Here is a 25,569-nt window from a genome sequence, read left to right as displayed (position 1 = left end):
AGAATCCCTTGAAATCAAATATCCAAAAACAATGAGCATAAGTGAAGAAACAACAATCATATTGTTATAGTCAACTACTGTGCATTCAGCTTTTAAAACAGATTCTGATTAGAAATGTGGTTAAATATGAGACAATTATTTAATAAATTCCTAATTCAACATGATCAAATCAAGACTAATTGTGTAGTTGTGTTTGCTATTTTCGTCAGCCTTATTAATAAATAAACAAAGTCTGTATTACGTATTTTGAGTCTTTTGATCACTCGTATGAAGAACAAACCATTATTACACAAAACTCCCTAATTATTGCGTTTCTAACTTCAAAGTGTCTGAAAATGTCACCCAGAAATCAACAGACTGTCAGACAGAAAAAATCAAACAAACATACTGAGCTTCTGAGCTAACACACACAATATAACATCCCTCAGCTTCAGGACTCAATTGATAAGCTCACAAAAAAAAAAAAATGTTTTATCACATTTCTTTTTGACAAATAAATTCAGCTACAGTTTCTCATTAGGGTTTAATATTAATAAGACTCTAAATGTAGGTATTGTGATATACACTGAGGTGGAGCTACAGTTTCTCATTAGGGTTTAATATTAATAAGACTCTAAATGTAGGTATTGTGATATACACTGAGGTGGAGCTACAGTTTCTCATTAGGGTTGAATATTAATAACACTCTACATGTAGGTATTGTGATATACACTGAGGTGGGGCTACAGTTTCTCATTAGGGTTTTATATTAATAACACTCTAAATGTAGGTATTGTGATATACACTGAGGTGTAGCTACAGTCTCTCATTGGGGTTGAATATTAACACTCTAAATGTAGGTATTGTGATATACACTGAGGTGTAGCTACAGTCTCTCATTGGGATTGAATATTAATAACACTCTAAATGTAGGTATTGTGATATAAACTGAGGTGTAGCTACAGTTTCTCATTAGGGTGAATATTAATAACACTCTAAATGTAGGTATTGTGATATACACTGAGGTGGAGCTACAGTTTCTCATTAGGGTTGAATATTAATAACACTCTAAATGTAGGTATTGTGATATACACTGAGGTGGAGCTACAGTTTCTCATTAGGGTTGAATATTAATAACACTCTAAATATAGGTATTGTGATATACACTGAGGTGGGCTACAGTTTCTCATTAGGGTTGAATATTAATAACACTCTAAATGTAGGTATTGTGATATACACTGAGGTGGAGCTACAGTCTCTCATTAGGGTTGAATATTAATAACACTCTAAATGTAGGTATTGTGATATACACTGAGGTGGAGCTACAGTTTCTCATTAGGGTTAAATATCAATAACACTCTAATTGTAGGTATTGTGTTATACACTACAGTTTGTCATTAGGGTTGAATGGGTTTTTCAACAGTGCTCTATAATTTTGCCTCAAACTTAACATTAACAAAACATTAACTTGGAAAAACTTATATGTGGGTGGAGCCTGGACAGGGGGGTTTCGGAATGAATCACAGATCTATATTGTTATGAAGGAGAGAGTTAAAAATAAATGTGGTTTTTGGTTGACTTTAAAAAGCTGTTTAGTTGGTGGTAAACTTTGATCTGTCGGACACATTCCTGCATTTCAGAATTTGTCTCTGTCTCTCTGTATAATGGAAGGCAGTTTTAAAAAGTGCATATACATTGCCGTTGTTTAACAGTAAATCAAGGCACATGGACTGTATTTTAAAGCAGCAGTGAAATGTCTTAATGCTGCAAGTGTAGACTTTTCTGCTTCTACTACAAGTCTCAGTGCTGTTGTCCAGTTCTGAGTGGTCCTGACTGATTCTAGAGTTTTTAATGCTGTTCTACAACTATCTGCTTTTGGATCCTCTAAAACAGTGTTCTCTAACTCTCCTGCCAAAATCTGACACATCCCATTCAACCAATGAGGGACTTCTGAAGGCGGAAATTAGTAGGATAAGGTGGTGTGGATTAGGGTTAGGGTTGGAGGTGAAGTCTACACTACAACTTCATTATGTTGGTGGGCTTCCTCCCATGAACTGTCCTTCCACAATATTTCTATTGGATTTTGACATGGCCTTTCAAAACACATTAACTTCTTCTTTAACCATTGTTTAACCATTGTCCTGCTGCATGACCCACATTATCTTGACATTCATATCTTGACATGTTGTCCTGACATCTTCTTTTATAATTTGTTGGTATAATTTAGAATTCAGATTCTAATGTTTACCTTCAAATTGTCTGCTAACAATAAAGGTTCATTTTTAGGCACTCAGAGATATGTAATGTTGGATCATTTTCCTAATATTTATTGCGTCATTTGTTAGATTTGATTCTTCTTATCTGCTTTTAGGACATCTGATGATGTTTAGGGCAAATCTATGCAGAAATCTAGAAAATTCTAAAGAGTTCACAAACTTTGAAGCACTACTGTATGTAACTTATAGTCTGATAAATTTATGATTACACATGCACACATTTTTTGATGTGTGTCTTGACCTCTCTTTTTTCCAGTGAATTGTGTAATGGTAATACAGAACTGGACCTCCTGTGCCTGAGGAAGCACTCTTTCATTTAGAAACCTCCTCGTTCTTGTCCTCCGTATTTCTTCCAAGAGTAGTCACACTTCGTGTTCTTTTTCTATTAGTTGTTTGACAGAAAGTTCAGAGTTATGAGGGGAATAAATCTCTTCACAGTCGCTCAAGGGGAATTGCTGGAATACACTTAAACCTCAATGTCTCTTTAATCCTCCAGAAATCTTCTATAGCAAAGCAAATATTTAAATGTAGGGCAAAGGCCCTGGTCAGTGTGTACAGTCAGCAGACCACTGTTGTTCATTTGCTTGGTTAGCATTAAAATAACAGAGAGCGAGAGGGAGAGCATAAGAGAGAAGAGCTGCTGATGTTATGGGACTAGCAATTTTTCCAAATTGATGTGTATAGGGGGGGAATTGATTTCAGAACGCTGCCCGTGTGTTTGCGTATGTGTATGTATAGGCTGTGTGAAATGACCTTGTAAAACTTCACAGCCAAATCAGAATCAGGAGATAGAGCAAGCAAAGGAAGCCAAGGACAGGCCTCAGGAAGCATTGGGGAAAGGCAGGGCAGTTCTGCATTAATTTCTTCACAAAGAGAAAAAGAAACAATAATCAAACATTAGCGCTAACGGGCAGAGCTTCATAATTCTGCATTACACTTCAACTACATCTCTCTCTCTCTCTCGCTCTCTCTCTCTGGGCTGCTGAAATATAGATAGGTAGCAGGTGAAGTAGAGCACGTGAGCATGTATAACAGCATCATTATCCCTGTTCTGCTTCTAGATGCACTGAAAATCCCAAAACAAATCTCATCCCATAGTGAGAGAGAGAGAGAGAGAGAGAGAGAGAGAGAGAGAGAGAGAGAGAGAGGCTGCATCTCCAATCATTAGCAGTGAAACACCACACTATATCATTCAGTCACCTTCATATTTGCTTCTTTCTGGTCAGGGTCACAGTGGGTCTCGAGTCTACCTGGAATCATTGAGTGCAAGACAGGAAGCTGTTCAGGGCTCCTGCAGGACAGGAGCCCTGAACAGAGCTCCAGTCTATCCATTGACTCACACACTCATACCTAAGGAGAAATTCGACACATTCAGTCACATTCACCTACCATGCGTTTTTGTCTGCGGTGAAAGGAACAGGAGCACCCGGAGGAAGCCCCTCTTGGACACTGGGAGAACACACTAAACTCCTCACAGACAATGGCAGGAGTAAGGCTGGAATGATTTAAATAATCAAACACAATAATTTAATTTCTATATTAATTGCACACACACACACACACAGCTTTTTTTTTGTAACAAATGGTCTGATGTTTACTTCTAGAATTTGCTGGTATTTAATTGAATCCATTGTTCCTACGACCAGTGAAATGCTCCTTGTGCCACTGGCTGCAGCACAAGCCCAAAGTAACATGTTAAGCATGATTTTAATAGTTGAATGTTCTTTTTTCTCCAAACCGTTGCTCATTGCAAATAACTAACTCTACCATCAACAGTAAAAACACAAATATAAACACAATTCTACCAGATAATTATTTAATCATGACAAGACAAGATAAACCAACCATATTTACCATTTGGGTTGGCCTCCAACACATTTTTAACCTATCTGTGCAGTGAACACACACATACACACTTACACTAACAGTGACCACACATGCCCAGCGTGGGGGGCAGCCAATGCTCTTACGCCCATCAATAGCCAGGTGCTCTAACCACTGAGCCACCACTGCCCATGTGGTTGTATGTGTAGCCTGATTCACCAATAGCAGTGAGTGTTCCCTCCTTTATGTGTTTTGAGGCTGTCCATGCTGTACTCTTAGCTGTGAAAAAAGTGGATTAAATGAAGTAGGAGCTCTGGATGTGTAATAGTTACCTGGAGAAATATGTTGCTTTTCCTCAAAAGGTACACTCATTTAGTGAGAAACAATTTCCGCCCAACTTCAAAAGCTTGGAAAAGTTTTCAGACCATGTGAAACATTCAGAAAGAAGTGAAATTAACATCTGCAAACACACCTCAGGATTCAAACTCAGCCCAAATGTCTCTTACAATGAATTCCTCAGAGTCCACACTCTTACATAAAAGGGTTATTTTTGAGTGAAGAAATGTGTGTGTGTGTGTGTGTCTGTGTCTGTGTGTGTTGGTAACGAAGTGCAGTACTGAACTGTTTAGTATTCCATTGAAGACACACTCAGGTGTTTTTACTCCACTGCTGTGAATGAACTCTCTGCACTTGCCAGCTTTTACCACCTAGATAACAAACCATCTCCAATATGACTCATCATCCACCATTTACCACCTACCCTGCTGCACACACTCACAATTAATGCACAACACACACACACACACACACACACACACACACACACACACACACACACACACACACACACACACACTACACACGCCTGTCCTTGTATTTATGCAGATTTGGTTATACTGAATGAAAACGAAGTAATGGAAATGGAAAGCCACCTCACTCAAGACACCTGCATATCTCATTCCAGCCACCAGAAAATCTCACCACTGTCTCACTTTGGCCTCCTGAACATCTCGCTCCAGTCTTGCTCCAGCCACCAGCTGGAGCACTCCAAGCACACCAGCTGAAGCACTCCAAAGCCACCTCACTCAAGACACCTGAATATCTCACTCCACCCATCAGAAAATCTCACCACTGTCTCACTCCAGTCTTTTATGAATGAAACAGGTCTGTGTTTTGTCTGCTCCTCATGATGGTCCCAGCAAGAAGAAAATCCAGACGTATGTAAATGATTGTTTTTTGTAATTTTACAAAAACAGAACCTGTAAGTTTGATTGCCATTTATGGACTGTATTGAAGGGAGAATGAGCAAGACCTTTTTAAGTGCTTGTGCACGACACTTATATATATATATTTTTATATTTCCAAGCACATTTCAGGTTTACATAATATACATAAACTCATTACATAAACCCAGCACTGGATCCAATCTGCAAAAGACCCAAAGTCTGCAGAGTCAGAATTAATTTGCAACCAAACCCTCTCCATAAACCCATTAAAGCCATGGCCAACCCCTCCCTCCCTCATTCTCTCCATTTCCCCAAACACTCATTTTCCAGCTGAAAAGTTAATTGAATTCTGAGCTGGAGCCTCCTTACACACAGCTGCCTGCTGATTAACGAGAGAGAGAACGGTAGAGAGAGAGAGAGAGAGAGAGAGAAAGAGGGGAAGATATAGAGAGATACAGAGAGATAGCAAGAGGAGAGAGAGACAGTGAAAGAGACAGAAGAGGCAAGAAAAAGAAATAGAGGTAGGTAACGGAGCGTGTGCAGTAGTGCATTGCTGCTTGACGGCTGATAGGTTGAACTCAGCTAATGATCTGTCTTGCATGGAGAACAGCAAGCTGTACTGGACTTAAAATAAGTGGAGTTATGATGCCCCAAACCCCTCCCACTCAGTGGCGAACAGCTTTGTACCCTCCACCGCCCGTCTTCTCCCTTCTGGGGTCCGGTCACTATTAAGGTGGGGTACTTTGGCTTCATGCACCTACCTAGAAGCCACTCCGAACTCCAGCCCAAAAAGTCCTCTGAGTTTGCCTCCCCGTTCCAGTCTTCAAGGGCCTGGCACATTCTGGTAAAAATAATAATATGCATAATTAAACTTATTTTATAATAAAAATAATATTGTTGGTCAAATGTTCTTGTACTGTGAAAACGCTAAGTGAGTAAGGAAGATGATCTGAGCTCTAAAAGTAAAAAACAACAACAGCATTCTTCTCAAACTTTTATGTAAAATGAGTGTATTATTTTTCTTTTGTACAGCTTTGGAGTGACAAGGCAAAGGAGTACCATGCAAACATTTCAGATCATCTCAGATACCTTTTACAAAGCTCTCAGACTTTAATTAGCTTGTTCCCCATCTTTGTTAGGAACAGCAAGGTGATGCAAAATTCAAAGCCTTATAAATACTTTGACTCCTCAAACAATCAGGAGCCATGGGCTCCTCTTAGCAGCTGTTTAACACTCTGAAAATTAAATAATTGATGCCCACAGGAGAAAGCTGTGAAAAGATAGCAAAGCATTTTCAGAGAGCTGTTTCCTCAGTTCTGCATGTAATTGAGAAAAAGTTGTTGCAAAAACAGTGGAGGTCAACTTAAGGTCTGGAGACCCAGGCAAAAGTTTTATAGAAAGGCAATTCAAAACCCCCATTTGAATGCAAACGACCTTCAGGAATATTTTGCAGACTCTGGAGTGGTGGTGCACTATTCTACTGTGCAGTGACACCTGCACAAGTATGACCTTTATAGAAGAAGTCATCACAAGACAATATTTCCTGCATTCAAAAAACAGCAAAAGTCAACATCAGAACTTTTCAAAGGAACATCTAAACAAGCCTGATGCATTTTGGAGTGATGAAGTTACAACAGAACTTTGGCCATAAAGAGCCGTGGTATGTTTGTAGAAAAATCACAAAAGTGGATCGATCATGCCCTGGGCTTGTGTAGGAGCCAGTGGCACAGGAGACATTTCACTGGTTGAGGAAATAATGGATTAAATTACATACCAGTAAATTCTGGACACAAACATCTGTCAAAAAGCGGAAGATGAAAGACACATTAAACACACTTCAAAACCCACAATAGACAACCTCAGGAGGTGAAAGCTGAAGGTTTTGCTATTGCCCTCACAGTTCCCTGACCTAAACATCATAGAAAAAATCACATAGACCAGATATTTTTTAAAGAGCAGTGCAAGAATGGGCAAAAAATCCCCAAAGAAGATCTGAAAGACTCATAGCTGTTACAAAAGGCATCTAAAGGTGTGAACTTTTAGGGTGCTCAAACTTTTGCTTCAGGTCCTTTTCCTTTTTTTGTTATTTTGAAACTGCAATATATAAAGTGATCTTGTTTAAATATTGAAGAAAAATCTATAGCAATCTATAACGTAATGCCTTTTAAAAATCAGGTCATCAAGGTCTCACTTAGCTCTTCACAGTAAATGGGGTGCCAAAACGTTTGCATGCTACTGTACTGTATTACAACACACAAATCATGGGAAAAAATGTATGGCACAAGGTAACTCTAAACTTTGACTACAGTATGGAACAGAGTGAAACAACAAAGTTTTGAGGCATCGACAGAGCAGACTGTACTGTGCCTGTAAATTTGATCAGCTGTGAATTTGACAAGGCGCGCTGCAGCTGCTTCTTCTCTATGAAATGAAACAAGCCTGGTGGAAAACAGAAAGACAGAAAAAGTTCCTTAGACTGAAACTCATTGGGCTTTAAGCAGGAAGCGATGGTGCACTGCAGTTTCTGTCCAAAGAGCTTTAAATATTCATCCTTCAGTCGTCTCATTAGAGAAAGACACAGAGCAGAGCAGAGCAGGCTATTGGAAATCTAATGCATGATGGATCGACTCTGTGTGATGCAGGATGTTTTATCCTGATCTATACCAGCTTCTTCAGACTGCTTCGAATGAGTCAGGGTCATGAGGTTAATACCGGTTTTAAGAGGTTAAAAATTTGGAACTTTTTTATGTTGGCTAATATAGCATCATAGTTTCATAATTTACTTTAAACGGGACCTTAACTCAACAGAATAACAACTGATATCATGCAAAAACATTATTTCTCTAATAAAGGTGATATTACTTAGGGATGGGCATTGCACTCATATTCGATTTTTTTCTGTTTATATTGGGCCAAACCCAACTCCTGAGAAACAACCCCACACCATAATCCTCCCTCTACCAAACTTTAAACTTGCCACAGTGCAATACGTTTGGTGACGTAAGGCTTGAATGCGGATGCTCGGCCATGGAAACCCATTCCATGAAGCTTTCTACGCACTGTTCTTGAGCTAATCTGAAGGCCACATGAAGTTTGGAGATTGACTCTGCAGAAAGTTGGTTACCATTGCGCACAATGCACCTCAGCATCCAATGACCCCACTCTGTCATTTTACATGGCCTACCACTTTGTGGTTGAGTTGCTGTCGTTTCCCAATCACTTAAACTGTAAGTTAACTATTGTAACTATAAGTTAACCACTTGTTGCACAGGTGGCATCCTATCACAGTATGGCGCTGGCATTCACTGAGTTCCTATTCTTTCACAAATGTTTGTATAAGCAGTCTGCATGCTTAGGTGCTTGTTTGTATACACCTGTGACAGTGAAATTGAACAGTGGAACACATGAATTCAAAGATTTGGATGGGAGAATACTTTTGGCAATACAGTACATCTCCAATGCTTTCAACACTGGGAGGATAAGGACTTACCACATGCTCAGAGGTTCCCTGATGGCAAGGCAGCATGGCTCGGGATTCGAATTTTCATCCCCTCGCCATGGTGGGAGTGCATTAGACTGCTGAGCCAGCAAATAGAACTTTTAACAAGGATTAGTGTGTTTCTTTCTTGATGGTGTGTGGTCGGGTCTGCAATTGGGCTACAGAGATCCACTGGATAAGGTGGGGAAAAATCATATTTTGCATAACAAAATGGAAAGTAGCCTGCCCACTAAATAACGGATTTCATGCAAAAACAAACAAAAAATAAATGTTGGAATAATCTCAGTTTCCTGTCACATTCAATGTTTTATGTCAAGCAAAGCAAACCAAAGAAAGAAATTACTCATCTATTTTTTATGGGAGAATGTTGTTGACTTGGTCTATCTCATGCTTTTAACTCTCCTTGAGTATCCACACGCATTCCTACTCCACCTAGAGAACCACAGCGGTGTACAGGTGACAGTTCTACCTGCTCTAACACACCTGACTCACCTCAGGCTGAGACTATTATCTAGGCTGAATCAGACTCATTCAGCAGATTTATTATTCATCAAGTGCTAAAAATATAATCATCTGTATCATAGCCAGCAAAAGGTCTGGGAACAGAGAAAAACACCGAACAGATTTTCTACACAGTTTGACAGCCCTGAGCCGAGCTGTTGGAAAAACTGTGAGAACTCTACTGTCTTATGGTGCACTGGTGTTAAAACACTGAAAAGGAACCAGACAGAAATGTAAAACATGTTGCTAAATGTTCACAAGGTGTATAAGATACAAAGTCTGTACCAGGTACACGGAAATAGTGTACCTGGAGATGCAGATTCAAAACTGTCTCTGTTGCCCATGAATAAAATACATTTAGTGGTGGGTGATATAGTGATATATATTTAAATGTTTTATATTTTAAAACTATTCTTTTTTCTATGTGTTCTTGATTTATGTAGAAAAATATAAATAATTGAATCAGGTAAATTCCAAACACCAGGTCTTCTTGTGTAAGTAACTGCAACAAGAAAAAAAACATCACATACTTGAAGACATCTTTGCAGTATCAAAATAAGGTGTGTGAATACGCTGGAATGCACTGACTACACCAACCAGACATCTAAACTAGGCTAGGTTAGGCTTTTTTTTTAAACAGTGAAAATTGTAGCACAAAAACATATGGAAATATCAAACAATTGGTGACAATAAATCAATAAAACAAGAAGCCAGGCAGCACCCAATCAGCTACAGCTACAGTTTGGGTAGTTACCAATCACTGGTTGTTGTTGCTTATGGGTTTCAAAATTGGTTTAAATAAAAAAAAAAAAAATATGGTCTTTTTTGTGATGCATGCAGGTATTTGGTGTTTTAGAGGAGCTGACTACACCCAGTGTATGCTCAGAAAAGAGTTTTATCACATAATGGTAACATTATGGTCTTACCATAATGATAACAAATTGTGATATTGACCACCACCAAGTGCAAGAGCATGTAAATAGCTCAAATATGCTTTTGAATATAGTCAAATTCTACTTTAATCATCCCAGTGTATCATAAATCCATTTTGTGAATAAATGGATCTTTTAAAATATTTTAAAGGGGCTCATATCATACAAACTTTCCTTATTACTTACAATGAGAGTGTGATGCAGTAAATCATTCATATAGACCATTTATGGAAACAACTGCTACAACTGATATAGCTGGTTTTGAGTTTAGCTCCGCCCATTCAGCCTACTGCAGTTTGGCCTTGCCTATTCAGCCTAAAGCAGTTTACCCCAAACAAGGTCAATAAACCTACACTAACCTCTGGGTTACTCTAGGGACTCTAAGAACAATTAAATTTAAGTAATTTTAATACAATACAGGTCATTTAATTGAGATGGACACTGAAACATGGACGTTTAAAGATGCAGAAACTGCCATCACTGTTTTTGTTATGGGATGTTTGCATGCAGACAAAAGAAAAAGAACAGTGTCTGGACAAAGACAAATAGCTTCATCTGGCGCGTAATGACAGACAATTGAGGAGCCAATCATACATCAGCGGCTTGTGATCCATTCGTCTTCTCCAGGTCGTAAAAAAGCAGCCCATTTCCTGCGGCGAGGAAAACAAATGAGAAGGAATGGCCGGCTGTGGAAAGCAGAACGAAAGGCAAAACGAAAGGATGCAAAAGAAAAGAGTAAAAGTGTAAAGTCCACTGGGCGCCACCAGATTCCACTCAGAGTGCCTTTTCAGCTTTTCAGAGAAGCAGGTGAGAAACGAAGAGTGCAGAGAAATGCACACAATTACAGCTAACAATGAGGAAAATGCTGCATTTCAGCATTTCAGAACAAGCTATGGAGCTTTTACTGTGTGAGCTACTTTGAGAATTTTCCATGATACTTTTTTTAAACTTCCAAAGTCATACTAAGCAGTATAAAAAAGTCATAAAAGCAGTATATATAGTCAATGACCTGTGTATTTCATTAGAAAACACAAATTAGAAAAGGACGCAAGCAGACATTGTTGTTCTGCCTAGTTTTTCAAACAGCCATAGGCTACATAGAATAGGCAAAGGCTTCTGAACAATGTGAGTCTTGGACCAAAATGTATGCTTTTTAATGGTGCTGTGGCATAAAATGACATCTATTATGTTACATGTACCATTTCATGAGACCCTGCCTTGTAGGGATGTAAGGACTGGAGCCATGTCCTCAAAGCCTTAAGATGTAGATCACATATTCACTAGCAGGGTGAGACTAGCAGCTGGCGCGACAGTGATGCTAACATAGCCGCCTGGTGAGATAGTTATGCTAAAGCTTCAACAGCAATGCTAACGCCACGGTAGCAATGCAGGATAAGGCCGGCGATCGACACAGTGGTAGGGATGCACTACCACAGTAGTGTATGAGATGCACTACCACCTGGTTTGACTGTTGGTTCTCATCGGTTCACAGAATGTTATCTCAAAAGGGTCGAATGTGAGATGAACCTTTGTGTTCTTTTTGGTTTGTGCTGTCCCATGTGCAACAGTAGCCCAGTGTATTATCTACATTGACCATGAATGAGGTAAATGTGAGGCCTACAGCTCTTTAGTTGTTCCTCTGAGTGCTTCTGTAGCCTTGTCTTCTTGGGGAAATTTTGGCAATATAGGCCATGCATGAGAAGGTTTACCACCATTCCAAGTTCCAGTTATAAATAATGGCTGCCACATTTATATATGATCTGAAACATATATATATATATATATATATATATATATATATATATATATATATATATATATATATATATATATATCATTGTTCTGCTTCACCAAACTTCTGCTTCTCTTTTTATAATCTGTTGCTCTGATTTTGTTTCATTTTGGCGGAGCATTGATAAATAACTATATACATAAACGTATTGACATATTAACTGGCTGTAACTGAGGTTACACAAAAATACAGTGGTAGTGAAAAGACAACATCATGCTGAGAAATGCTGCCAAAACATTATGAATAGGATGTTAATATCATGCCAATATCAAGTTTTGCATAGTTTAGTACTTCTAGTGCTGGTTTAATAATAACCCATAATGATATATGGGTCATGGTAATGTTCCAACAGGTAAAATCACGCTCACTGCTGAGACAGTTCATACCATTTTCAAGACTTTTGCACAGAACTGTACACACACAGTGCATCTCAGCATCTTAATTATAGCTATTAAACATTGTTGTGAGAATTTGATTGCATTTAGCTACAAGAGTATGAGCAAAGTCAGGTCAGATATTAAACAAATAGTTCTGGATCAAATACCATTTCAACAGCACTCCAGAGCTTACAGTTCTACTGCTCTACTGCTCTACTGCTCTAGTCATGTTTGACATTGGGCATCGGGATCATATTCTGATGTGTGGCTGCTCCAGAGCATCCTGTTCTGTTAGTCATTACTTTTCTATGGAAAATCTACAAGCTGTTGGTTCATGTTCACACTTGAAGCATGTCTAGATTCCTTTGGAGAGTTGGAGGCCAACTTACGTCAAAGTTAAAAAAATCATGAAGAAATATTTATGACTGTTGTTCAGTCATACAGTTCAGGTGTATCAGAGTGAAATCAGAGTTCTTTGTCATTTTTAATAACACTGTATATGACTTGCATAACTTGGGGCAAAGCGAACGCTTCATTTGCCGTTCAACATGTGCTAAAAATATAAACCGAATTACAGCAAGCGAATGGCTGGGGTAATTAAATCATCAAGGGACTCCTAGATAGGTCTTAATTAAGTTGCAAGAGCAGTGTACGCCGAAGGCCCTGAGGAATATTCACCAGGTTTGACACACCGTGACTTATAATGTAATTACAGCTCTAATACAAAGCGAAGAGCAGAGCAAATAGAAACCGATTCCAGCTCCACTCTTTACTGTCTATAGTCATTTTGACTCACACACACACACACACACACTGCTGCACTGAACACTTAATAATAGCTTTCTAATGAAGATCAGCCTCGGTACTTAAAAAGGGTGCTAAACGGTTGGGCATATAGTTCTAGGAAAACAACTTGAAACTGATATTCAATAAGGCTGTGTATTGGCACAAATATAATATATATATATATATATATATATATATATATATATATACAGTCATGCCCGAAAGTATTCATACCCCTGGCAAAGTTTGACTTAAATTTACTTTTATTTAACCAGAAGTTATATTTTTGCCTTGAAACGACACAGGCATCTCCCAGGAGATAACACGATGATGTACAAGAGGCATCATTGTGGGAAAAAGTATTTCTCAGCTTTTATACACATTTGAACAAAAAGTGGCATGTCCAAAATTATTCATACCCTTTGAAAACTGTCACAGTATATGGGAAAATCCAAAGTTCTATACCATTCCAAATAGTCCAAGCTGTTTTAAAGCATCCTAATTACCCTGATTCATTGGGAACAGCTGTTTTAATCAACTCAACAGGAGAAAAACAGCAGCTCTCTGCAGTTGGTTTGTGGACAGTCATGGCTAAGACAAAGGAGCTCACTAAGGACCTGCGGCTGTGCATTGTGGCCGCTCACAAGTCAGGAAATGTTTTCAAGTTCCAGTGGCTACAGTGCAAAGTATTTAAAAAATACAAGAAGTTCCGCACTGTGGAAAATCTCAGAAGATGTGGTCGGAAGCCAAAAGTGACACCTGTGCTGGCCAGGAGAATAGTGAGAGAGGTGAAGAAAAATCCAAGGATCACCACCAAGGCCATCCTGGTGAATCTGGACTCTGCTGGTGGCGACATCTCAAGGCAGACAGTTCAACGGACACTGCACACTGCTGGGTTCCACCACATCTGGACAAAGAAGAAGACTTCTGGTGTTCTGTTTTATGGTCAGATGAAACAAAAATTGAATTGTTTGGCCACAATGATGTGTGCACCATTTGGCGTGAAAAAGGAGAAGCCTTCAACCCTAAGAACACCATCCCCACTGTCAAACATGGTGGTGGGAACCTAATGTTTTGGGGGTGTTTTTCAGCCAATGGACCAGGGAACTTGATCGCAGTAAATGGCACCATGAAAAAAGAGCAATACATCAAGATTCTCAACAACAACATCAGGCAGTCTGCAGAGAAACTTGGCCTTGGGAACCGGTGGACATTTCAGCACGACAACGACCCAAAACACACAGCCAAAGTGGTGAAGAAATGGTTAGCAGACAAAAACATTAATGTTTTGCAGTGGCCCAGCCAGAGTCCTGACTTGAATCCAATTGAGAATCTGTGGAGGGAGCTAAAGATCAGTGTGATGGCAAGGAGACCCTCGAACCTCAAAGAGTTGGAGCTCATCACTAAAGATGAATGGGCAAAAATACCAGTGGAGACATGCAAAAAGCTGGTCAGCAATTACAGGAAGCGTTTGATTGCTGTAATAGCCAATAAAGGCTTTTCTATTAATTATTGAGAAGGGTATGAATAATTTTGGACATGCCACTTTTTGTTCAAATGTGTATAAAAGCTGAGAAATATTTTTTCCCACAATGATGCCTCTTGTACATCATCGTGTTATCTCCTGGGAGATGCCTGTGTCATTTCCAGGCAAAAATATAATTTCTGGTTAAATAAAAGTAAATTTAAGTCAAACTTTGACAGGGGTATGAATACTTTCGGGCATGACTGTATATATATATATATATATATATCACAATATGTATATGTATGTAACTATGTATATAACATATAACTATGTATATATATATGAAGCAATATATTGCAATATAAACTGTAATCAAGATGATACACTGTTTTTTTTTTTTTATATCAAATTTAAGAAAAACTGCCACAGTATAAAAAACACATCATGTGCATCAACTCTATGTAAAAGAAAAGTCAGAACAGCAGGACCTGAAGATGTCAAGGTTTAACCACAACACACGATGACCCAAGGATCGCTGGATCGAATCCCAGGTCATGCTGCCTGCCATCACAGCCGGAACCCAAAAGAGCTAAATTAGCCTTGCTCTCTCTCCCCACATCACACACATAGCGCTGGCTAGCATGGGAGCATTACAAGTAATGGGGGAGAGAACTAACGAGTGTGTTGGGTAATTGGTTATGGAAAATTGGGGGGAAAAATTGGGTACAAAAAAAACCACTGTCTATCTTTTCATGTACACTATTAATGAAAAACTCATACAGTATTTCGAGACATAATATATATGTGATAGTTCCATATATCAATATTTTCTGACACCCCTAATATATTGTAGAGCTTTTACACCACCCTAAGGTTTTTTTTTAACCTTTTAAAATAGACAGTTCTGTTTCAAAGAATGTTTTCTGATATTTGTAATAGTAATGCTAGCTTTATTTGGAAATAGCAATTAAAGTCACAAACTAGCTGCGTATCTGGATTCAAGAGCCCTAAAATCTAAAGAACTAGCACGTAACCTTGGAGTACAAACATACTCAGGTCCTCAGTTTTAGCAGTTATGTTAAAGCCATTACCAAATCAGCATTTTTTCACTTTAAGAACATCAACAAGATTAAAGATTATCTGCCTAAACCAGATGTGGAGAAACTTATCCACACCTTTCTAGCACGACTGATCCAACTTCAATGGATTCAAAATGCAGCTGTCATTACCCCATTCTTAAATCCCTGTACTGGTCACCTGTATGTTACAGAATAGACTTAAAGGTGCTATTACTGGTCTATACGTGTCTTAATGGTGTAGGAGTAGTATATTTATCTGATATGCTGCAGCAATAAGTGCCAAGCAGATCTCTCTGATCTAGTTAGTTAGTCTCTTAGTTAGTTAGTCTTAGCGTTTAGCTACTACGCTGCTCTTTAATGGAATCAGTTGGCAGAGATAATTTGAAGAGCCCTGACACTAGACACTTTTAAATTCAGATGGTTTTGAGCTCAGTTTAAAACATTGTTAGCTCTACAACATCTTTGTATATCCTGTGATGACATGTTTTATCCTAATTGTATGTTTAGTTTTCTCTCTTGTCATATATTGTTTTATATCGCTACAATTTGCACTTTTTAAATTGTAGCTTCCCTTTATTTTTATCTCCTTTTATGTTTTATGGGATTCTTACTTAATTTTAAGTATGTTCTTTTAATTATGCCTTACTGTCATGACTGGTTAGGCCAGACACCAAGGGACGAACACTCGCAGAAATGGATCCAATGCTAGTACTTTTATTAACAGAAAAGGGGTGCAACACAAAGGGTAAACGAAAGCAAGCAATGCGGCAACTAAAGGGACTAAACAGTAAAACAACGTAAACTAAACACAAAAGCACACCTGAGACCGGGGGGGCTCTGGGAGCTGAGCTGGGCGAGCTGGTGAGGGAGAACTGGAAACAACACAAAACAACCTACCAGGCAGTGCCTGCGGAGATTACAGGGGAAACTAAGGACAAATGTGAACCATGCAGAGATTACACAAACTAGGGGGGGAGAGCTGGGGAACCAGCCACTGAACCCTAAACGGCTAGGCCGACCAAACCTGAAGACGCAAAGTTGAAGAGGGTCGCCTAGCTGGAGCGAGAGTCACGGATATATCCAGGGAGCGAGCAAAGGTGCCTCGCAAAACTCAACGCTAGAAGCAAGGTCCGCTAGTGGACCTGAACTGTGAACCAAACGGGCCTAAACAAACCGTGATCTGAGTCACAAGCCTCTCGGGCTACCTCGAGGCTCTGAACCCACAATTCTCGGCGAGGAGCTCTGTAACCGAGCACCTTAAGTACCCCCCGTCTCAGGTGAAACACATTAACTAAACAAGACATGACCTAATTAACAAAACCAGGAACATGTGAGACGACAACCAAACTGAACCAAACATATGAACATGAACAGAACACTGAACCGACACATTGAATCACATTACAACTGAAACTAACAAAAGTCTTTAAGGGAGCCTGCGGCCTGCGGCCTGATGACACTTACTATGTCAGGTTTTAATTCCATGTTCTTCATTTTTATCCATAGGGCATCTATATGTTCTCCTAAGCTTTATCAACTCTAAAAGAAAAAAAATAAGTGATATAAATCCCACACATTCCACAAAGTACAAAACGAAGCTAATGACCAAAATATAGTCCTAAAAAAATTCAGAACTGCACTGTATGGACAAAATTATTGCGACACCTGCTTATTCACTGCTTCTTCTGAAATCAAGGGTATTACAAAAGAGATGATCCTGCTTTTGTTGGAGTAACTGTTTCTACTGTCCAGAAGAAGGCATTCTACTAAATTCTTGTGCATTGCTGTGAGGATTTGATTGCTTTTAGCAAAAAAGGATTTAGTGAGGTCACAATGCTGTATGAACACTACCCCACCTCATCCTCAACCCACCAACTCATCCTAAAAGTATTAGATAGAGCACCATCCTTCCAGGGTGAGACTCATTGCTTCTGTGAGTCTCGATGATGTCAACTGTTGTCCTGTTTTTTCTCTTTGATTGGACCACAGGAAATGAAAGCAGATCACACATAGTGTAGAGGGATTCTGACGAGATTTTTATTCACAATCCGCAATAAAATTTGTTTAGATCCGGTCCTAGACCAGAGTCTGCCTTTTGAGTACCTCCTGCTTAGAGGTCAGTATTACGTCAAAGTTCTGACCAATATTTAATGAGTGAAAGCGTTAACTTTGCTGCTCTTCCTCACTACCTCATTTCCATGATTTAACTACATCTAAATGTTCTCCAAAGCTCTATCAACTCCTGGAGGTTTTAAAATGTTGCTTGCATGGGCATCCCAAGGATTGATTAACAGCTTAGGGGCCGGTCTTACTGTGAAGTAACATTTTGTTCAGCTACAGCTGCTATTCAGTGCTCTTTTAGTACGCTTACATTTACATTTAAGGCCAATAGGATACACTGAGTCTACAGTTTGGAAATCCATTGACCAGAAGGAAATTCAAAAGACAAGAAAATGTCCACAAATAAAGTATAAGGACATGGGAGGATGAGGACAGCTCAGATACTGTCCGAGATCTTTAAAACATCTAAAGATGTTTTCCATCATTAAAGAATTTGCAGTTGTAGTTCATCTTTAAAGTAAAGCTAGTATTTTTGCAGAATGATGCAGGTTATCCAATCAGATTTGGTGGGCAGAACCACAACCCTATAAAATGTTTAATGCTAATGTACTCTGTTAGCATTTAATTGATTAATGAACCAACATAAATCTTCCTTAACCACTAGGAGTAAAATCTCCCCACATTAACGTATATTCAATTTAAAGCTATTTTCCCCTTCTCCAACAAAGCTACCATTTCTGAGATAAGAGGTTTTATTGCATGATATAAATGAGGTCATATCATAAATCCATTATATCTTTCACAGAAGCAATCAGTGTCGAGATCAACAATTATCCTGGAAACAAACAACCAACTGAACGCAGCAGAGGCAGGCCATTCGTTAAAATGAGTTTTATTCTCCTTACACCTCTCTGGCCATGCTGGGCCACAGTTCCATAAACAGAAAATAAATGAAAGCTCATCAGTCTGCAGAGTAATCACGTAGCGGAGCCACCCGTGATCAATATAAAGCTGATAGGAAGCGTCTGAAGCTGTTTGTTTTGACAACAGCTGAGCCTAGTTTAAAGGATGGGACATGCTTCTTATTCATCTGTGGAAATGAGGTGGAAACACCTCACATCTTTGGACTGATTGTCAAAGAAACTAAATGTTTTTGGTAAACAAAAGGGGGTTGTTTGTAAACATTGGCATCAATTTCATTTAATTTTACAATTTGAAGCTCTATTCTGCAAAGAGCTGATCTAGAATATCTTAGAAATCCATGATATATATATATATATATATATATATATATATATATATATATATATATATTCTTTATAATTATTGAAATACAGGGTTGTACAGTACAATGAAACACTGTTAGGCTAAATCCCCAGTGCAGTTATAGATAAGTATGTAGGAGTGGTGGTAGTGGGAGTAGTAGTGCAATGAATAAGTGTATGTGCAATGTTTGGATGAAGGCAGAATCGTGATTTAAGATGCAAACTAATTTACTAATACTATACTAATAAGTCAACTGTGTAAATATGTAGTCCAGCGATTACAACTGGGTGTTTATGCATATTAATGGCAGAGTGCAGAATGTATAGGAGTAGTATGTAGAGGTGGACCAGGTCTGGTGTCTGTAAACAGCATCAAACATGTCATGGAAAAAAGTGTGCAGTGCAAGTAATGAGTATAAAGGGTATGCAATGATGTCACATTCTCGCTGGAATGCACTCCTTTTAGTCGGACTGAGTGGCAAAACATTGTGCAACTTGGCTGTGTTTATTGGGAAACTGGACAAACCAGGAATGAAACAAGTGATTATCTGCTGAAGTTAAAGGTAGGTTGACTTAAAGGCAGCGATCCACCAATGAATGAACCAATGGTCCATGTACATCGATCTAACCTCCAGCTAACTGAGGCTCAGATCACATTTGTTTAGAGGATCAAGCCTCTAATCCGAGAGAACAAAGTCGAGTAAATGGTCTTAGGAGTGTTTTCAGCAGTTTCTGCACATTTAGCAAACTGTCTCATCCAGATTTGTTTGCTTTTCCTTTTAAACAAACTAATAGCATGGCACTAAATATGCTACTACTGTGGGCTTGGTGTTTTTTCACCACCCGTTTTTAGAGTATGACATCACTAAACAGTGAGCTCCCACATGTTTAGGTGCGTAAATTTCCAGAACTGCAGCAATCCATGTGTTTATCATTTTTGAGCTTTCTGCAGTCTGTAGGATAGCTCGGAATTTCTTCATTGTGGGTAATAGTTGTGGGTGTGACTTCTATTGCTTTAGTAAACTGTCATAGTAGCATTAGCATTAAAGACAATGGAAACATTTTTGATGTCATTTTGAACCATTTGGAAGAACCTCCAAAAGTTCCTCAAGTATCTCAAGACTTTTAAGTAGTTCAAGTAGTAAATTTCAAGTAGTTCTTTTAGTTGGTTCTGTATATAACCATTGCCTTCACTAAAGAACCCTTGAAGAACTGAGTGTCATTACAGTACCTGTGATCTAATATGAGTTTTTAAAAAAATGATAAAAGGTGAATCTCAAGATTATATATATAGTGATATATAAGTGAAGGAGCTGACAGCCTGTGAAACATTTTGTATGTGCTGATGAGACAGCTTTCAACCCTACCAATGTCAGACAGCTTGGTCTCAAGACTATTTCAAATTTATACACTGTGTACCAAATATAGTTCGACTCTTGTACATATGCACAAATTACTGACGTAACCCAGACATGTAGAAATCAACCAATTTAAGCAAAGAATATTTCAAAGTAACCAATGAAAAATCAGTGAAGAGGCTAAACTTAACCTAACCCTTAATCTAACCCTAACCATAACCTAAGCCTAATTCTAACCTTAACCTGATCTAAACTTAACCTACTACACCTAAACATAATTCTAACCTTAACCTAAACTTAACCTACTACACCTAAACATAATTCTAACCTTAACCTACTACACCTAAGCCTAATTCTAACCTTAACCTGACCTAAACTTAACCTATTACACCTAAACATAATTCTAACCTCAACCTACTACACCTAAACCTAATTCTAACCATAAACTGATCTAAACTTAACCTACTACACCTAAACCTAATTCTAACCTCAACCTACTACACCTAAGCCTAATTCTAACCATAAACTGAACTAAACCTTACCTACTACACCTAAACCTAATTCTAACCTCAACCTACTACACCTAAGCCTAATTCTAACCATAAACTGATCTAAACTGAACCTACTACACCTAAACCTAATTCTAACCTCAACCTACTACACCTAAGCCTAATTCTAACCATAAACTGAACTAAACCTTACCTACTACACCTAAACCTAATTCTAACCTCAACCTACTACACCTAAGCCTAATTCTAACCATAAACTGATCTAAACTTAACCTACTACACCTAAACCTAATTCTAACCTCAACCTACTACACCTAAGCCTAATTCTAACCATAAACTGAACTAAACCTTACCTACTACACCTAAACCTAATTCTAACCTCAACCTACTACACCTAAGCCTAATTCTAACCATAAACTGATCTAAACTTAACCTACTACACCTAAACCTAATTCTAACCTCAACCTACTACACCTAAGCCTAATTCTAACCATAAACTGAACTAAACCTTACCTACTACACCTAAACCTAATTCTAACCTCAACCTACTACACCTAAGCCTAATTCTAACCATAAACTGAACTAAACCTTACCTACTACACCTAAACCTAATTCTAACCTCAACCTACTACACCTAAGCCTAATTCTAACCATAAACTGATCTAAACTTTACCTACTACACCTAAAAATAATTCTAACCTTAACCTACTACACCTAAGCCTAATTCTAGCCATAAACTAAACTACACCTTACCTACTACACCTAAACCTAATTCTAACCTCAACCTACTACACCTAAGCCTAATTCTAACCATAAACTGATCTAAACTTAACCTAATACACCTAAACCTAATTCTAACCTCAACCTACTACACCTAAGCCTAATTCTAACCATAAACCGACCTAAACTTAACCTATTACACCTAAACATAATTCTAACCTCAACCTACTACACCTAAACCTAATTCTAACCATAAACTGAACTAAACCTTACCTACTACACCTAAACCTAATTCTAACCATAACCCGACCGAAACTTTACCTGCTACACCTACACCCAAGTCTAACCTAAATGTAGACTAAATTTAACCTACTACATCTAAACCTGATTCTAACCTAAACATAGGGTAAACTTAATCTACTACACCTAAACATAATTTTAACCTTAACCTAAATTTAACCTACTACACCTTATCCATTATATTGAGATGAGATATGAGATATTACGCTCATTAAAGAGCATCAATGTACTGTCAACACTTGACACAATGATTCTGTGCCTCGCTTCAAACGCTTCAAAGTCACATGTAAAACAGTCAACCAAGCTTTGTTATGCCACTAAAACCACTGTGAAGATTTAATACCCCAGATTTAAATTGTTTTATTTTTTTATTTTCAATTCGTCTGCTAATACATAACAGGCTGTATTTGTATGTACTGTATTTGGCAAAACAGTGCCACCAGTGGATAGGAGTTTCTTTTGAATCATAAAATATGAACAAATATGTTTGTGTAAATGTGACAAATTTCTTGGGGTGCACTTTAGTCTTTACTCATTACCCATAGCTGAAACATCATAAATGGAGTGGATGTGCCTTCAAGTGTTCTTTAGCAAAGGCAATGGTTAAAGTGCATACAGTACCATGACAACTCAAAAACACTTTGACTGTTAAAAATATTCTTTGTCTTGATAAATAGTTCTTCAAATCATGAAAAATCTTTTACAGGTGTTTCTGTTTTTAGAACATTTGAACATTTAAGAGCTCTAGACCCTTAAAAATAAAGGCGCTGCATATCGTTGTCTGAGCGTATGTCATAAAAGACCCAATTTTGATTCCATAAAGAACCCTTTTTATGTGTATAAGCTTTTAAAGGTTTAAAGAAGTGGATGCAAATGTTCTTCACCAATTTAATGGTCCTGCACACTCACATTTCTTCTACAAAAATTGATCTTTATGGGGCTATTAAAGAACCATTAGTTTTCAGTATTGTATACTATACATATGTAACACCAAAAAGTGTCATGAGTAAAGAACAGTTCTTTGCTGGCATATCCAAGAACAGTGTAGTTACCCACACCCCCATTATAAGGCACAACACCACATCGCTTTCTTACTATCTTATCCTTAGGAATGACAGAGTTGACAAGAATGACTTTCCAAAAGATGTGGGAGTTGTTGCTGAATCCAGTTGAGGAGTTCATTTCTCTGTAGAGATGGAAGGTCATTGAGCTCATGACTACACACTTTGCTGGGTGTAGTAAATGCTGCTGGTGGTCATAACGGACAGCAGATACGTGAGATGGTGCTTTGTATACACTTCTTTTGGTAAGTCTTGTGAATAGTGAATTATTTAGCTAAGTAGAGGTTACAATTTCAGTACCTATGTAGTGCTCTGTATAGGGAGTGTGTAGTAAGGCTTTGCGATAAAGCTATAAAAAAAATGTATCACAATAAAATATTTCATTTTAAATGTATATATATATATTTAAAATATATTTTATATACTTTAAATGATTGAATATAATTTAATTTATAATAATTAAAAAATGATTTGAAAACAAAATGTTGCTGGTATTTCAAGATTACAACATGTCTGATGTGTAAAATTCCTCTCCTGTGTCTGTATCTAGTACATGGCCAAATAAACTCATTCCACCGTGTGCATTTAAGAGGTGGGAGCACTGTGGGTGCGTCCTGATTGGTGATGTCATGCTCTGAAAACAGGTGGGAGAAAAAGGCCTAGACTGTGCACCCAGGTCTAGACTATGTAGCCATTTCAGATTCCATTATAAATGTTAGCCAGCATACTTTCTGATCACTCACTCTCACTTTAATTAGGCGATAGACTACAATCATGACATACATGAGCGATACAGAAGCTCCTGCATCGTGTTGTGTCATCTCACTGTCAGCAGTTTTTTTTTATTTCACTTCGTTTTCCAGCCCTCGCCTTCGAAGTCATGCCAGCCGTTGTGGAAATAATGACAGGAAATAATGTAGCCCATCATCTTTACACGTGTCTTGTCACACTTTGATGTGAATTCCACAAATTGCTTAGGCCAACTGGGGAACCCTGTGCTCCTCCGAAATGTATAATGGTGGTACCTTATAAATAACTATAAAAACATTCTTACCATGGTAAGAGGGGTTCCCATGGCAGGGGTGTGAAGTGCGGGCGGGACTATGCAACTCACGTAGTTTGCAGATTGGAAGAATTAGCGCTGCAAATACACCCACACACACTCACTTCATGGCCTTCTATTCCTTCTGTCAGTCTCTCTATAGGCCTTCATCACTCCGGCTGCCATAAAGGCTCATTACAGCAACACACATTAACACACATTTCATTCCCTAGTGGCAGACATGAAAGTGTGTTAAATCCTCAACCACGAGCACGAAAGTGCCATCGTTTTCATAGTGCTGGATTAAATTAGGGGAGAAAAAATCTGATTAATTATGTTTGATGACTGGTTTGGAGTATAATAGAGAATTCATTGGAATTGAATAAAAGCTCCTTTAATTCAAATCAAACCTTAACAATAATTGTGAGGTTAATCCTGCGTCGACCTCATTTTCTCCCTTCACCACACAGACACACACACACACACACACTGTGACTAAACATGAGTGTTTACGCCCTTCCACTGCTTTTGTCAGACGCGATTCAATTACACTGCTAACAGAGGGGAACACAGAATAAGGAGCAGTAAGCCGATGAGATTATTTGGAGGGGAAAGTGCAATAAAATGCTCTGAATGAGCTCTTAGGTCCTTAAAGAGAGTCGCACTGGAAAAGAAACCGCACGAAACAATCTCACTTTATTGTACAGAACCATGTGATTAGAGCCGTGATTTGGGTTCATCAGCTGGACATACATAATGACTGCAAACACATGAAATCCTAAGAGAAATAAAAAAGCAGGAATTCAACATCCTCGCACCACCCCACCCCCCACGACTACGCCAAATGTAGCTGAACAGCCACAGACATGCTTAGCTAACAGGTAGCAAATGCAATCAGATCTCTCAAGGTGGTCAGAGACCACCTGAAAATATATTTTCAGAAAACATCTGAAAATATGAGAAATACTAATCTTGGCTTTTCTCTCCCTCTGACTCGACATCCCTTGATTGCTCTCTTGTGTGTGTGTGTTTGTCTGGGTGTGTACGTTTGTGCTTATATCCCAGTAGAGGAGAGCAGTCTTACAGAGTTTGTTTTCTTGGGGTTTAAATAGTGTGTCACATTTCTAAAATAGAGCATTTCAGGACAGCGAGCATTGTAGAACCCCTGCCGTTCCTTTAAACCAGTCCCAGGGTCACCCAAAGCAAAGCAGAGTAGGATAATTTTGATGAGAAACTGTTGTTTACAGGTACAGGTACATGTACAACAGTATATGTTGATGTTCTTTTCACCAATCAGGATAGTTCATTTCCATCTGATTTTATGTATATATATGATCAGTCATCAATAAGTTCTATTCATTAACGTTCTATATTTTCCCCATAAACTGAACTACTGTATTACAACATGCCAATTTGAGCAGAACTGTACAAATCATTTAAACATTTTACATTTACATTTAAGGCATTTAGCAGATGCTCTTATCCAGAGCGAACTACAAAAGTGCTTTTTACCC

Source organism: Salminus brasiliensis, chromosome 24 (genome assembly GCF_030463535.1).
Source record: "Salminus brasiliensis chromosome 24, fSalBra1.hap2, whole genome shotgun sequence".
NCBI lineage: Eukaryota > Metazoa > Chordata > Actinopteri > Characiformes > Bryconidae > Salminus > Salminus brasiliensis.
This window is presented reverse-complemented; position numbering follows the sequence as displayed.